The following is a 15,574-nucleotide window of genomic DNA, read 5'->3' on the forward strand; positions in this document are numbered from 1 at the left end:
TGAGGTGTGGATCATTTTGAATTTGATTTTGTTAAACAATTGTGAATAAGAAACTTGCTCGTCTACTGTAAATCAACCAGAGATCTACCAGCAGACTCGGATCAACTCTTTGCCTGCACATATTGTGGAGTATATATAAGAAGCCATTCTTTCCAATGTCCTCCACCTATGGAGGCATATGAGAAAACAACCTGAAATTGAGCAATTGCCACTGGATATCAGAACAGGAGAGGAGAGACAGGTTCACCTCCCTATTCAGCTGCAAAACTCACTGAGTGATGTTGAATCAGTCACTGTTTCTCAATCTGATCTAATAGTGGTGCTGTGGAGACAAAATAGTGACAAATAGGATGATGTATAATGCCTTTGACTCATGGTAGAAAAGGTGAGGGAAAAGTGCATTAAATGGCTTGTCCTCTCTATGCATCAAGGTGCACAGTATCCAAGGCATAGGTGGGACAAATGACTTTTGTAGACCACAATTCCCAGAATGCCACAGCTACTAGAAATGGTCACTAGACAGCTTACTGGGGGATTGTGGGAGAAGTAGCATTTCACAGATCTGACTAAACCATGTCCAAGTTCTGATGCCTGAAGCAGAAAATCATACACATATGCCTCATAATCATTAAATGAGTAGCAATATGCTATTTGTTCATAGCACCCAAATTGTCTCCCTTAGGTTGCTGCATACCTCTGTATAATGGTAGCAACAACCCTAGATTGATTAAAATCCACTAAGTAATAAAAATCAGTGAAGGAAGGGATTGATGAAAATGGGAGATCTGTCAGAATGGGAGATACTTTTTGTATCATTGCCCTTCCTTGATCCTTAAAAGTTCCTCATGCCCTGAGCAAAAATAACATACTTCTGGCAGAAGAATGGATTGGGCTGGACAAGGTTATGTGGGCGGCATACTAATTTCTTATTCTTCCTAAGATTCTCTGATGCTTTTTCATTACCTCCCTGGGTAGGAAGAGTGAAGAAAAATATTGTCCATGCATGCAGCCTTTGCACCTGTGGTGCGAGAGGATTTCACCCACAGGATTGGACTCTGACTTGCTGTTGCTTCAGTTCATTTATACTTCATTTTTCTCTTTCCCTCACCTCCTCTGCTCCAGACGGTAGGATTAATTTAATTGCAGTGTGGTCAGCTTGTGTCTTTTCTTCAGGCTGAAGAATTTCAGCAAAAAACAATTAAACTAGGGACAGTGGGTCCAATTTTAAACCTATGAAAGCACATTTCAGAGGTTGCTCTAAAGCTAGCAAATATTCTCAACTAGGTCAAAAAAGGTCAGTGCTTTTGTTTAAAGTCACTTCTAACTCATCAAGTTTTAAAATTATCCACAACATCTGTCTGAATACACTGATAATGTAAAAAAAAAAAAAAAAAGAAAAAAGAAGAAGAACCATCCTGCTGGTCAGCTTCAGAGACAACTCCATCCCTGCTTTGTGAAGGAAATATTTTGCACTGACTTTTTATTCCTAACATTGAATTAATACTTATTCCTTTCCCCATCCATGTCATTTTTAGGTCTTGCTGAGTTATGAGGTTTGTGGTTCAGTCACTGAATAGATCCTCCATGACATGAAAGCAGCCCTCTCTCCTGAAGTTAGGTTTGTAATTTTGCCAGTGTACTGTGTATTTCTATATGTTCTAGGTTTCTGCACTTAGCAACAGTGCTACATTTGTTCTGTCACTATGGGAACTAAATATCCCATAATGTTGCTGTCCTATTGTAAAAATGTTTAATTTTAGTTTGTCTTTGCAATTTTAGGACACTGTATGGTGGACCTGTCAGACATAACCTAAAAAAACCCTATTCTTTTCTTTGTTTAGCTTCGCTTCATTGGGGAATGGGGAGAAAACCAAGGGAAAAAATTACAAAGCATGCATCAAGATACCTTAAACTTAAAAAAAAAAAAAAGCTTCCATAACTCTCTGGCACACTTTGCTGGAATATCATTAAACTGAAAATTTCTGACACCAAATTGCTTTTTCTCATAAGTTATAGTCAACTAATGAAACCAATGATTGCCTTTGATTCCTCTGCTCCCCTTGGTGTATTCTGATCAAATCTGGAATAGTTCAAAGCTTCATCCTTTGCTGCTTTCAAGTTTTAGCAGAGAAACACAGACTCAATTTTTATTTATGACTCTTCTTAAAGACCTACAGTTGAATCTAAAGATGCCCTTAAGCACATAGAAGTCATCTTCTGCTCATTATTCAGCCATTTTATATCTTACAGCAGAACAATCTGTAAGATGTACAGAGCTGAATCCAAATACAGTTTTGCATTTGCACAAACACTTGTGGAAACCTGACTATCTGGGCCTGCCTGTCTGTCATGGCCTTGCTTAGTGGCTCACCCCAAGTCCCACCACCATCTGAGGAGTGGATTGAAAGGATGGCCTTCTGAGTTTTGTATTTCGAATGCTATCCCAAGCAAGCCTCAGCCAAGACATTTCAGCATGCACATAACAATCTCTAATTAAGTAAAGAATACAGAAAACCAAAACTAATATGGAGCTTTTTGTTGCCCTGCGTAAACTCTCTTCCCTGCTCACAGTTAGGTTTGCCATAAATGAAGACCTCAAAACCGGGACAAATGTAGGACAAAAGTTTCAAATGTAGGACACTTTTTAAAAAAATGGAGGACTTGTGAAAAAATTTGATGATTTTTTAAAAAATGTTAATATAAATGCATGTTTCTTAGGCATGATCAAAATGGAGGACAGATGGCAGAAATGTACTCCTCTTTCTGGCCAAATCACCCCCCTCCATTCCAAAACACACACAACAGCACATTTGAGCATTTCACATGGCTTTACTTAACATGGCCTCTTGCATATTTCAGAGGCTTATTGCATCATCATCACCACACTATCATTGAAAAAACAAGGGAGACTTGTTAGCATTACAAGCACCAAAAACACACAGAAAAGGCACTTGGGAAAAATGCACTTTAAAAATAAAAAGCATGGCCAATCACCTCCTCCTCCTCCGCGCCAAAAAAGGGCAAAGGAAAGGGCCCTTTCTGGCTGCAGCCCGGCCCAACAGAGGAGGAGCTCCTCCTCCTGAGCCTAGCTGGCCAATGGGGGCAGACTGGGGCTGGGACAGCCCCGCCCCCTGCCAGCTCTCACAGGCTCCAGCCTGGAGAAGGGGTGGGCTGTTCAGCCCCAGACTCAGGAGGAGGAAGTCCTCCTCATTAGCCCTACCTGCGGCTCCGCCTCCTCCTCCCCTTCTGAGGCTCTGCCTCCTTAAAGGGACCAGCTCCCTTTTGAGGCCGGCGTGCAGCCAGGGCCCAGGCAGGCAAGTGGGCCAATTGCGCGCTTCCACCAGCTGCGCCTGGGCAACTGCTCGGCACGGTCACGGAGGAGGCAGAGGAGGAGGAGGTGGGTGGCTGGCCAGCCAGCCAGCCGCGCACAGCCCTGCAGGCCAGGGGGATGTGCTGGGGGAGGAGGAGGCTGGAGAAGGGTGGCTGGTGGCCAGAGGGAGCGCGCAGGGGGCGGAGGAGAAGGAGGAGGCAGAGGAGGAGGAGGCTGATGCGGAAGTGGGTGGCCGGCCGGCTGCATGAGCAGCCGCGGCCATAAGGAAGGCGTGTGCGGGGGCAGAAGTGGCTGCAGGCGGGGCAGACCCGCTTTTGGCATGAAACCGGACCGTGACCATGCCAGCAACCCCAAAAGCGGGTGTGGCACGCCTGCAGCCGGGTTATGGCATCCCTACTCACAGTTCTTTTAACTGCTCAGTTTCTTCTAACATAGATTTTAACTAAATATGCAAGAAAAAACATGCTGAAATTTTAGAAGCAATTTCTTGAGGAACAAGAAACCCACAGGCTTTTTAGACAGAGATTTGTACAGGGGCAACTAGTGGATTCATTGCCTTGGGGTGGTGAAGCCATTCTTGGTTTTACAGCTCCTGCCAGCACATCTATTCCAGATTATACTAGAATCATTCAGATGCTGGGTTTGGTACCAGGAGAGCTCACAGTTAACTAGGAGCAGTTGTGGAAGGAATGGCTATAAAACTGTGGGTAGATTCACTGCCCACATACCAAAGGATCCACCAGATGACCCTGGGTTTGATATTATATTATATTATATTATCTATCATAAAAGAAGTTATTGTTGAAGTATTCTTGGATGAAGGAGGCCAAAAGAGTGGCTATTTTCTTTTATTCACAAATCTGCTCTGTCAACACATAAAGTAGGGAGCAGGGCACCAAAATTTTTACATGGATCAGGGAATTTAAAACTTGGCTTGTCCTTTCCCTTATATTTGGCTCACATCTGAGCTAGGCTGAAAGAAAATGTATCTTAAGCATGGGGATACAAACTAGTGAGTCAGAGAGGGACATTCAATCCTTTTTCAATCCTTACCTTTTTTTTTTTTTTTGTTATACAGAGTGAATCAACCTATGTACCACTGATCCTAAAAGTGAAAAATAATGCTTCCAAGCATTCCATCCCAGACTTCCAATGTGCTGTCACACTTTAGTATGAACAAAGAAACAGGAGGTAGGATTAATGCTATCCAGGTGGCACTTCATGCTTTGATGGCCTGTTGACTTGGATTGCTACCTCAGTCGGGTCTCCAAAACCACCCCATACCTTTACCAAGATATAAGAATGTCCATTATCTTTTGTAATAAAAGTGCTGCATTTAGAGACAATATTTTGAATCCAAAATCAACCATCTGTATCTATTAGCAGTGGCTCATTTCTCATTGGCAGGTTCCTGCAATAAGCTAGATCAGACCCCAGAGTCTAGGAAAGTTACTTTTTTGGACAACAGCTTCCAAAATTCCCCAACAGCTGTGGGATACTATAGTCATAAAGGAATCTTTTCCAAACTGTGTCCTTCCAAAACTCCTTGCCTTATCAATGAGTCCCCTCAGTACAAAGCTGAGGAGATTGGGATATTAAATAATATGGCCAGCGATCTTTTTTTGTTTTGTTCCACTGCTATATGACATCTTCCTAGGAGATTTTAAATAACACACACTCTGCAAATGATTCATTTCAGGGGACCCTCACTCCCCTGTATACATAAACATAGCAACTTGAAAACTATTTTGCAAAAATGCTTTTGTAAAATGAAAATGGGGCAAATTTAAGGACAAAGGAAAATAATTTAATGGTACAGCAATAGTGCCTGCTTTCTTCAAAATTATTCACAATATGATAACCCCAGAGCATTTTTGAAAACCAGTGGTTCAATTGTTCTGACTTAAGAGGTTTCACATGTCCAAAGAGCTAGAAATGAAAATTGATGCCACCTGGCCAGAAGGTTTCTGTAGTCATAGAAATGATGGGGAAAAAACACAGCATCTGAAATCCAGAACTGAAATTATATCATAATAATGATTGCTAATATTTATTATTAGATGCCTCATCATGTTTAGCAATGTGACATTTTGATTGGATTTCTTCCATGCTACGAATGACATTTCAAGACCCATTTAGACATAAATTTGATGAGCCTGTTTTAAATGCATTAAATTGCATCTGAGCAACCCATTCCTCTCACATCTCAGCCATCCGCTCATTTTATTTGATAAAACTCTTCCTGAAAATGCTCCAGAACACTTTGATGGCAATGCAAATGTAATTAAAAGCACGACTTCAGCATAATAAGTACTTTTAAAAGATTTTTTTTAAATGGTTATCAAATCTTTTTGTTAAAAAAAGGTTCAGCCTGCCATCATGCGCACATTAACAAGGGGGGAAGTACCATTGATTTCTGTAGGATTTACTTCTAAGTAAATGTGCCCCTTGTTGTTATTGTGTGCCTTCAAGTAATTTCCGGTGACTCTCAAATGAACCTATCACAGGTTTGTTTGTTTTTTGACAACGTTTGTTAAGAGCAAGTTTGTTTTGCCTCCCTCTGAAGCTGAGAGAGTGTGACTTGTTCAAGGCCATCCATGGCTGAGTGGGGATTTTGAACCCTTGTCTCCTGAGGCATAGTCCAACACTCAGACTACTGCACCACACTGACTCCCTAGTTGTAAATTCCATTTTTGTCTAGTAATATACGAATGTTAATTCTAGAAATTCAGTAGTTAATGGTATCGCCCAAGATTCTGCATCAAAAGGGTATGGCCCTTAACTTTATGGTACAATAAAAAACTCTTCTAATGAACTGTAATTATGCATATTGGAGCATCCTTCATGGTATCCCATTGCGCAGTGACAGGCCCTGTTGCACAGTGGGATGCAGTGTGACACCTGGTACACAGTGGGACCCATAGTGCAATGGAACCCATAGTGTGGTGTTGCCCCTTGTGCAACAGAACCCATTGTGCAATGTGGCCTGTGGCACTATGGTGGCTGCATTTGCGCAATGGTCTCAAAACATAACTATATACCTATTCCCCTCCTGAGAATATGAACGTTGAGCAATGGGGCAATTCAGCTTTACTTGGTTGTAAGTCAGTTTACGATGATGTAACTACCTAACAGGATGGTGTCCATTATCTTTAAACTATTCCCTACAAAATGCATCCTGATTTTATACAGCTTTCTTATACCAACATTGTAAAATATTTACTATAACTATTCCATTAGTCTCTAACATTTTGTCCTTTTTGTATTTAATTGTTCTGAAGTGGTGATTAAGGGAACATTGTTATAAAATGTATTATGTATTGATTAACAGTCTGTGACCACATAATACACAAACACACATCCTAGACATTCAAGAAGTATTTTTAAGCCATAAATATATACCCTCATTCTGAAATTTGCAAACCACAACATGCTTTTGTAAATGGAAAAAATAGAACATTTTTAGTGAGATGTTTCGATGTTTTATTCCACTCTCCTTTTTACACTAACAAAAAGAGGCTGATGAGACTGGCAAGACCACAAGATGTCAGAACCGAGGGCAACATTTAAAAACAGGTTCAGTTGCGAACTCACTTTTCAGTCAAAAGGGGAAAGAGTCTTGCACTCTTTCCATAAAACCAGAAAAAAGCAAGCTTTTGTAACCTTCTTCATGAATTACAAATCTTTCAGTTATTCCCAATATGGAAGGACCTTGCAGTACATGACTTCCATGTGAAAGATAAGGAAGCTTGGGGGGGGGGGGTGAGGAGAAAGGTTCTGATTTTCATTTTGATGTGTGAAGTTTTAGTTGGTTAAGAGACAGAAAACTCTGCTGCTGACTAGATCTCATTGAATAAGTAGGCTCATACGGGATTCAGACCATTTTAACAACAAAAGAGGTATGTTAATTGGAGATAAAATCATCCCAGGCCATTGAGGAAAAAAAAAATAGAGCAAGCTTATGTACTCTGGTTCCAATCCTCAAAGTTCGTAATTTTACTAGGATAGTAATAACTAGAGGGTCATAAGGCGAAGAATCAGCACATTCACACCTGTAAATGTAATATGATTGATAGCCATTTCCATAGAGCAGGTTCTATCCCTAAGTATGCATCACAGAAAAACCACATCTTTGTTAAAAAAGGCATCTTTGGAAGGGCAGAGTATTCCTTTGTACCTGGGGTTTGAAGTGCTACATCATTTTCAGTTTGGCCATAAGAGAATGAGGATATCATTTATGAAACATGCCCTTCTATGTGTTTCGTAATTACTATAGACATATGGTGCAAGGAGGGGTTAATAATCTGAATGGTCCCTATTTTTAGGTTCCTGAATCTTCTTCCACTACAACCCCTAATATTTAGGTTGACCATGGCCTGGTACATACCTGCTTGAAGGCCCAGAGCGGTGGCGGCATTTTTCATCTGCAGGGAAGCCACAGCCGCCAAACCACGCAGCTTCCCTGTGGAGGAAAAAGAACCTGCAAAAAGCAGGTTCTTTTTCTGCCGTGCCAGTTACTTCCGAGTGCGCCAATGGCACACTCATGATGTAACTTGTGTGATGTGACATGCAGATGCTATGCATCCGTTACATCATAATGGCGGTTCCTGTGTACACAGGGCGCCGCTATTATGCCACAGCCAGTACATGTTAGGGTTAGAGACAGTGCGGTAACCCTAGCATGGCACAAGCATGGTGCTTTTGTGCTCTCTGTACTGTGCCCATATTTCCTTGAGAGAAAAACGGGATGTTGGAATGGTAAAAACAGGACGGGGTTATGCAATATTCTGTATTTGTGAAAAAAGTAAGATTATAACAAAAGTTTTATTACATGAGCATATTGAGCTAAAAATTATTCTTCACTGACAGAACTAATGCAAAAATTTAGATAGACATTGGAGGTTAGCGCAAAACTAAAAAATGCAATTTACTGCTGCCGATTTCAGTTCAAATTCAGAATACAGTGGGATTTTATTGCATGCATTTTGTTGCCAATGCCACTGGCCAAGTGCAGCCTGGCTAACTTCCAGCTAGAATCTGAGCTCAGCTGTTCTCTTTTAAAAACCAGGAAGCTGCAAATTGGCTGGCTGAGCTCGGATTCTAGCTGGAAGTTACCCGGGCTGCACCCAGCTGGCAGCATCAGTGGCAAAATGCATGCAATAAAATCCAGATGTATCCCAAATTTGAATTGAAATCGGCTGTGGTAAGTTGCATTTTCTAGCTGTGCATAGAGAGGGACTGGATTTCACCATAATCATAACATGAATATTTCTCCAATGAAGCAATTTTATGCAGCAAATTCCAGTCTTTCAGCACCTTGTCATATAGCTTCTCACACTTCATGGCACATTTGGGGTGGGGGGAGTTAGAGTTGTGTGACTATTTTCACAACATAACAGGGCATTTTTCTTGAAAACAGAACCAAACTAACATTTATATTAAAATGATGGGACAATCCAGAAATATATAAAAAAGGACCTTCCCATTTAAAATGGTACATATGGTAAGCCTACCAATATCCCTTCTCTGAAATCCAAAACTAATAGGAACCCAAAGCTGGAAACCACTCAGCCTTTTGGAACACAGATTGGCCTAAATACTCTTTTTGTCCTGATGAGAGTGAAATCCATACGATTCACCATTCAACAATTGATAGAATGATTCTAATCTAGTTGGGACTTACAAAATGACCGCTTAGCTGGCTACCTACAACTGAGGAAGAGATGGACTTTCTTGTAGAGAAAATGGATATTATGAGATTGTTCCTGGACACTTCTACCATTTCCAGATATGCATTCCTAACACTCAGTATGTAGTCATGTTGATTTGGGGGCAATTTTTAATTTATAGATAGGAGGAGTGCTGTGCTTTAACCCAAAAGGTGTTTATCAGTCATGGCAATTTCTGTCATCTTGAAATGTGCTTTGCATGCTAACCGTCAAATTTGTTTATGTGGGTCTGTCATTTACGGTAATACTGATACGAAACTATCCACGATGTTCTCTTTCCCTTGCTCTGCATAACAATTGTATCATTTCATCTGCATTTCCAAACTTGGGAATGTATTATGTTGCTAATTAGATCTATTATTATATCCTATGAATAACGTGATTGACATTCGGCTGCTCATATTAGTGCAAGGAGTAAATGTATTTAAACTGAGAATTGAGTAGAAAGCCACAAATCTTCCACAGTTGTAACCCAGGTACCAAACAGGCCAGCAGCCCCAGGATGCAAAGTGTTCCTAGGGGCTGGAACTCCTCTGCCTTTCAGAAGTATGATAATTAGTACTTGTTAGACTTTGTTTGAGAGCCAGCATGGTGTAGTGGTTTGAGCATTGAACTATGACTCTTGAGATCAGGGTTCGATTTCCTGCTCAGCCATGGAAACCCACTGGATGACCTTGGTGAATGACACACCCCGAGCAACAGAAAACCCCATGATAGGGTTGTCATAAGTCAGAAATGACTTGAAGGCATAAAACAACCAGACTTTGTTTTATGGAATTCTCATCCCACCTTTCCTTTAAGGAGACAATGCCATTTCATTATTAAAGCAACTGTGAAAGCTAAGTTAGACTGAAACCCAGGCCCAAGATTACCTTAAGAACTGAGTGGGGATTTAAATTTAGATCCTAAACAGATGAAGATTATCATATGGGGATGGGACATCCTTGTCCCATTCCTGTCCCGTCCTTACTATATGATCACCCTAAGATTATCATATGATGTCATCATTATCGTGTCTGTGACTTGATGCATACTGTGCAATTGCGATAAAATTTTCAGATAATTTTGCACTTATCCAGTCCTTCTCCTGCCCCTGAAATGGCATGGTCCCATCAGTTTGTATTAATGGAAACTCAAGTTAATACAGTGGTGGGGCCACTGATGGGACAAGGGCTGGATAAGCACAGATGCGATAAGGACAGGGTAAGCACGGGAATGATCCTTCCTTACCCTGTGTGATAATCTCCATTCTCAACACTACGTCAGGAGTGGGAAGCCTTCTTCAGCAGGTGGGATTTGGCAAAAATCTTAGGGAACATGTTCTGGCAATAGGGTGAGCTGAAGGCATGGGCTGGAACAAAACCAAAGTGGACAGGACCAGAGGTAATTCTTGCCACTGCAACAGCTTGTACGGCCAAAAAGCATCACTTAGTTCTATGTATGACTACTTACGAGGATGCCCCAATATAACAACACAGCTCAACTTCATGCTACAGCTTCCTGACCTTTACATACCCTCTTGTTTCTTCCATGCCACCAGGAAAATACTTTTTTATTTTGACAAGCTTTAGAATTGATTTTTTTTTAAAAGGAAAGACCTTTTATGAGGGTTCTGTATTGTTTTAAACTGTACTGTTTTTAATCTACATTTTATCCTGTTTAAGTGTATATTTTATATTGTTTTAACATTGTTGATAGTTAATTCTATTTTAATGTTGACATTTTGAATGTTTAAAACTCTTGTAATCATTTTAATTTGTAAGATGCCTTGAGTCTCAGGTGCCAGGGGGAGAGAAGAGGAGGAAGGAGAGAACCGGAGGTGCCAAGGAGAAAGGGCAAGAATGGAGGTGCCAAGGACAGAGAAGAGTGAGAAGGAGAGAACCGGAGGTGCCAGGGACAAAGGGCAAGAATGGAGGTGCCAAGGGGAGAGAAGAGGAGGAAGGAAGGGATTGGATGGGATCGATTTTCATGTTCCCATTGGCAGCCCCTGCAAAAAAAGCAGTTCTTTTGAAAAGAATCGCAAAAAAAATCCATTTCATAAAAAGCTGAGTTAAGGGGGATTTACACCGCATCCCCCCCCAATTCAGGTCAGAAAACTCCAGCGCAAGTGAGAACAACCCCCTGATTTGGGTTAGGAAAACTCACCTCAAGTGAGAACAACCCTCTGATTTGAGTCAGGAAAACCCAGCTCAAGTGAGAACATCTCTAATTTAAATCGAATTGGAGCCCAGGTTAAAATGCAGTATGAACGGTCCCCCAGTGACACTATTTCTTACATGGTGCCATGGCATCTTCGGTACCAATAGATGCCAGTGCTTCATTGTTGTTGTTTTGCCCATAAGGAGGTTCATTTTCCATCTTTGTACAGGATTAGTTTGCATAAATGCAGAGAGACATAGTAACTGGGTATAGTAATAAAATAATCCCTCCTCCCCGCCACAGTTATGCCAACCAGTTTCATGTGTGAAAGCCCACCTCTGTCTTCTCCTCCCTGAACAAAAAAGTTTTGTTGCTGGTGGTGGGAGCTTAGGGAAGGATAAGGAAGGCCTGTGGGTAGGCAAAGGGGGCTGGCAAATGAGTAGGATGTAGTGAGCTAGGATCCATCCCCACATTTAAAAAGCAACTACAACCAACAGTAGTCCAGATAAGAATTGAGGAAAGAAACAATATGAAGCAATATGAGAGGAAGACATATATCTAAATGTGGAAAGCAATGTCTGTCTGAATAACACTGAATGGCAATATATATTAGCCTTCTTGCTTTGGTTCTGGATTAGCAATTTTTTTATAAGAGAAAATAGAATATTTAAATAGAACTGCACTGAATTGTCCAGGATCATTTCCTTGGCCGTTTCACTGACCTTGAAATGGGCAATTTTGTTTCCATCATATTTCAGGAAGCAAAATTCTATTGGAAGGAAAAGAATGGAAGCTGCACCCTTTTTCCAATTTGTTTATTCCCCAGAGAGTCATCTTCTGAGATGCTTTTGAATTTGGAGAAATTAAAAATGGGTGTTGTGATTAAAACAACAACTGTCACTATTGCCACCACTAGGAGCCACAATTGTAATGGAACAGGATTGAATTTATATACGGGTGGATATTTATAAAAATTGGTGAATATTCCTTCAGTTTCATCAAGAGGTCCTGTGTTAAATACTTGTTGAAAGAAGAGGCAGTGATTGAAGCAGGATGGTCAGAGGAAAAGTCAGAGTATGATATTTTATGCAACTGTAATTCTGAATCTGAAATACAAAAACCTTAAGACCTTTAAAAATCCAGTGATGATGTATCCAAAATGGTAAAACCAAAGGGGAGAAATAAAAGATTAGGGCCTGAATCTAGTTGGTTGTCCCAGCCCAAGCACACACATTCAATAACTGTGGGGCTCAGCACAGGCTAGGATAGAATTGGGTCATACCCAGGGTTGGCATAGGGCTGGGCAGGTGTTTACATGCCTGCCCACTGCCATGACCTGGACCTGCTAACACCATGCACTCCTTACCTTCCTCCATTGTCACCACTACTGAGAAGACCTTCCATCATGGCCTCTGACATGGAAATGGGACACCCGGCTACTTCCATGTGACCAGGCACCCCCTGTTTATATCACAATCTATATTACAGCTCTTCTCAGTAGTGGTGTTGGTGAGGGAAGGTAAGAGGCAAATAGGGCTGTCCAGTCTGCCAGGTGTATACATTTCACAAAGCAGGTTCTCTTCACATTACTGGATCATTTTTATGAATTCTGGACCAAGTCATTGTTAAATGCCAGCTCTAATATTACAATTTTGAATTGTCTGCACATTTGTGAACTAGGTGTGTGATGCATATGTTAATTCTTATAATTAAGCTTATTAATCTATATATTTCATCTTAATTTGAAATCCAGGGCAGTACTGAGAGGGAAATGATTATTTTAAAATGGAAGTTTCCCCAAATTATGCTGATGAAATTTGCTATTATGGGTGGAATGGAAAACGGTGTTTTGAAGTGGGATGATATAGAGAAATTGCTTTATGTTCCCAAAAAAGAATTGTTTCTTGCACAGCTTACTTGTCAAAGCCTCCAAAATGTTCTTCTGAAGCTTATCTGGTGTTGACTTTATAAGGCAGTCCCAAGATCCTTTTTTGCTCATGGTTAGCTGATAATGCAGAGTAGGGATGTCTTTTCTCCTGTCATCATATTCTCTAAATGCACCTTTCTTTGTTTTAACAGGAAAGAAATAGGTTAGTCTCTGTCATTAAGAACAAAATTATAATAATAGCTAGAAGAACCTTCTTATGATAAGACTGAGATAAATAGTAATCATTGTCTTGTTTTCTATCAATTATGTGGGTCTGCATCATGGGACATGAATCTGATAGGTGCATGTTTTGCCAGACTTCTACAATAAATAATTAGTTGGTGTAGGCAAGCTAGGCCTTGTGGGAGTAACTTTTTAATAGTCTGTCAGCGAACTAATGGGAAAGGTTGGCTGTAATTTATTTGCTTCAGACACAATCACAGTTTCTCCACATATGTATTATAACAGATGTGAATCATTCTAGTTTTTAACCACATACACTTGTCTGTTCTTCTTTGTAAATTCTCCAGATGCATATTGATTATTTATTCAACACTTCAGTCTCATTGAACCCTGGTCTTCCAGCCTCCTGAGATCGCTACACCACACCGGTTCTCCTTACCTGGGTATGCCAGAGAGTAAATCTGAGACTTTGTACACTGTCCCTGAATTGAGGTGAAGGGATGGAGTATGAGGTTTCTTCTCCCGAGGAAGGCACTCCAACTATGAAACCTCTGATTTTGGAAATAGGCCAAAAGCAATCTTAGTGAAAGGGTTAAGAAGGTGAGTAAAATTCAGCAAACCAGTTAATGTGGCAGCTCAGAACCACTGGGGGAAAAAAGCAAAGGATTTTCCAGAAGCTGGTCAGGTAGCGCAATGTACCCCATAGCTACATTCCTGCTGGGTCTTGCACCTTCTTTATCTGCCAAGACATGCTCAACAAGAAGGTTCACCAGCCACAATACTAGTACTCCATCCCCTGTCTTGACCCAAATGGTACAGTGGACCCAAGTGCATTCCCCACCATTTCTCTTCATCTCTCTCCTCAGCCTCCACTCCTTCCTCCTGAGCACCAGCACTGCACAAGAGCAATGTAATGTAATGTAACTTTGTGCTGAGCCAGAAAGCCTTAGTCCCACACCCAACAACATTTCGCCTATGAAATCTGTGACACATGTGCCCAACCAACATGGTCAAGATGGCAAATGTTATTAGTGACAAAAGAACACACAAGCTAGGAGAGGCTGAGGTGGTTTGCTTTTGCCTCACCCTACAGGAAAGGACAAGGTTTCACCCCTCCTCTTCTCTCTACTGTTGAGTTAACTGAGTGCAAGCTACTTTTGTATTTAAGACTCAGTGAACTTTGTTGTTGTTTTCTTAGCTCTATGTTGCCCTGTTACCAGGATAGCTGGGTTTTACTCAAATTCTGGACATATTTATACAGATATTCCTTGCAATGCTACTTTGAATTTTTTTTAATCTAAAACAACAACAACAACAACAACAACAAACAGCAACCCAGAGATAATGCAGGCATTCTGTTCCTGAAACTATATATTTCTGTTGAGTGCTATGCACAAGATTCCTTTTGTTGTGTGTATTTTTGTGTATTCATTTCATTGTTATTTTAGGAAACAGAAAAAAGTTATTCTACGGCTTTCTTCAGGCTGTTGATGACGGTATATATATATTTTTGGTTGACTTATTTTCCAGGAGAGCCATGGTTTCTGCTCCATCCCACATGGGCTCCATCCCACATGGCTTTGATAATATTCATAAATCATGATTATGCAAGGTAAGTGAACCATGAAGTACTTCCCACAGTAACTTCACTCAAATCATAAGATGTTTTTGAAGGAAATAATATATCCCCCACTGTTAGTTCCAGATAGAGCAGACTCATTGAATCAATGGGATTTACCTATGTGTTTGACTCACAATTCTACAGTTGATCCATTTGGCGTACTCTAGTTGGGACTAGCAAACAAAATTTGCTGAGGAGCATGTAAAGTGGCCAAAACAAAACAAAACAAAAACAAACATCATAGCGGTCATTTCTGTGATGTAGAAATGAATGTTTAGGTATTTCTAGTTTTAAACAGAAGTTTCATTGGAACCAAGGGTGGGAATCATGTGAACTTCCGGGTGTCGTTGGATTGCAACTTTCAGCAATCCTAGTCAGCAGAGGCAATAGTAAGGAATTATGGGAGTTAAAACCCAACAGCATCTGGAGGACCACAAGACTTCCCAGCTTGACTGGCATCAACCAAAGAAGTGCTGCTGGTAGTTTCTACCTATTTTCCCATAAAGAAGAGGAACTAGGAGTCATATTTTTGGGGTCGTATGCATTTTCCACCTGTCAGAGTAGAATCTGGAGTGGGTGGGAATGAATGAATGATGTGGTATGCCCCCAACACTCCACCATTATGTATGTGTTTGGCTGCATGT

This window comes from Sceloporus occidentalis, unplaced genomic scaffold (assembly GCF_023333645.1).
Source record: "Sceloporus occidentalis isolate IW3139 unplaced genomic scaffold, rSceOcc1.0.p SCAF_2, whole genome shotgun sequence".
NCBI classification, from domain to species: Eukaryota; Metazoa; Chordata; class Lepidosauria; order Squamata; family Phrynosomatidae; genus Sceloporus; species Sceloporus occidentalis.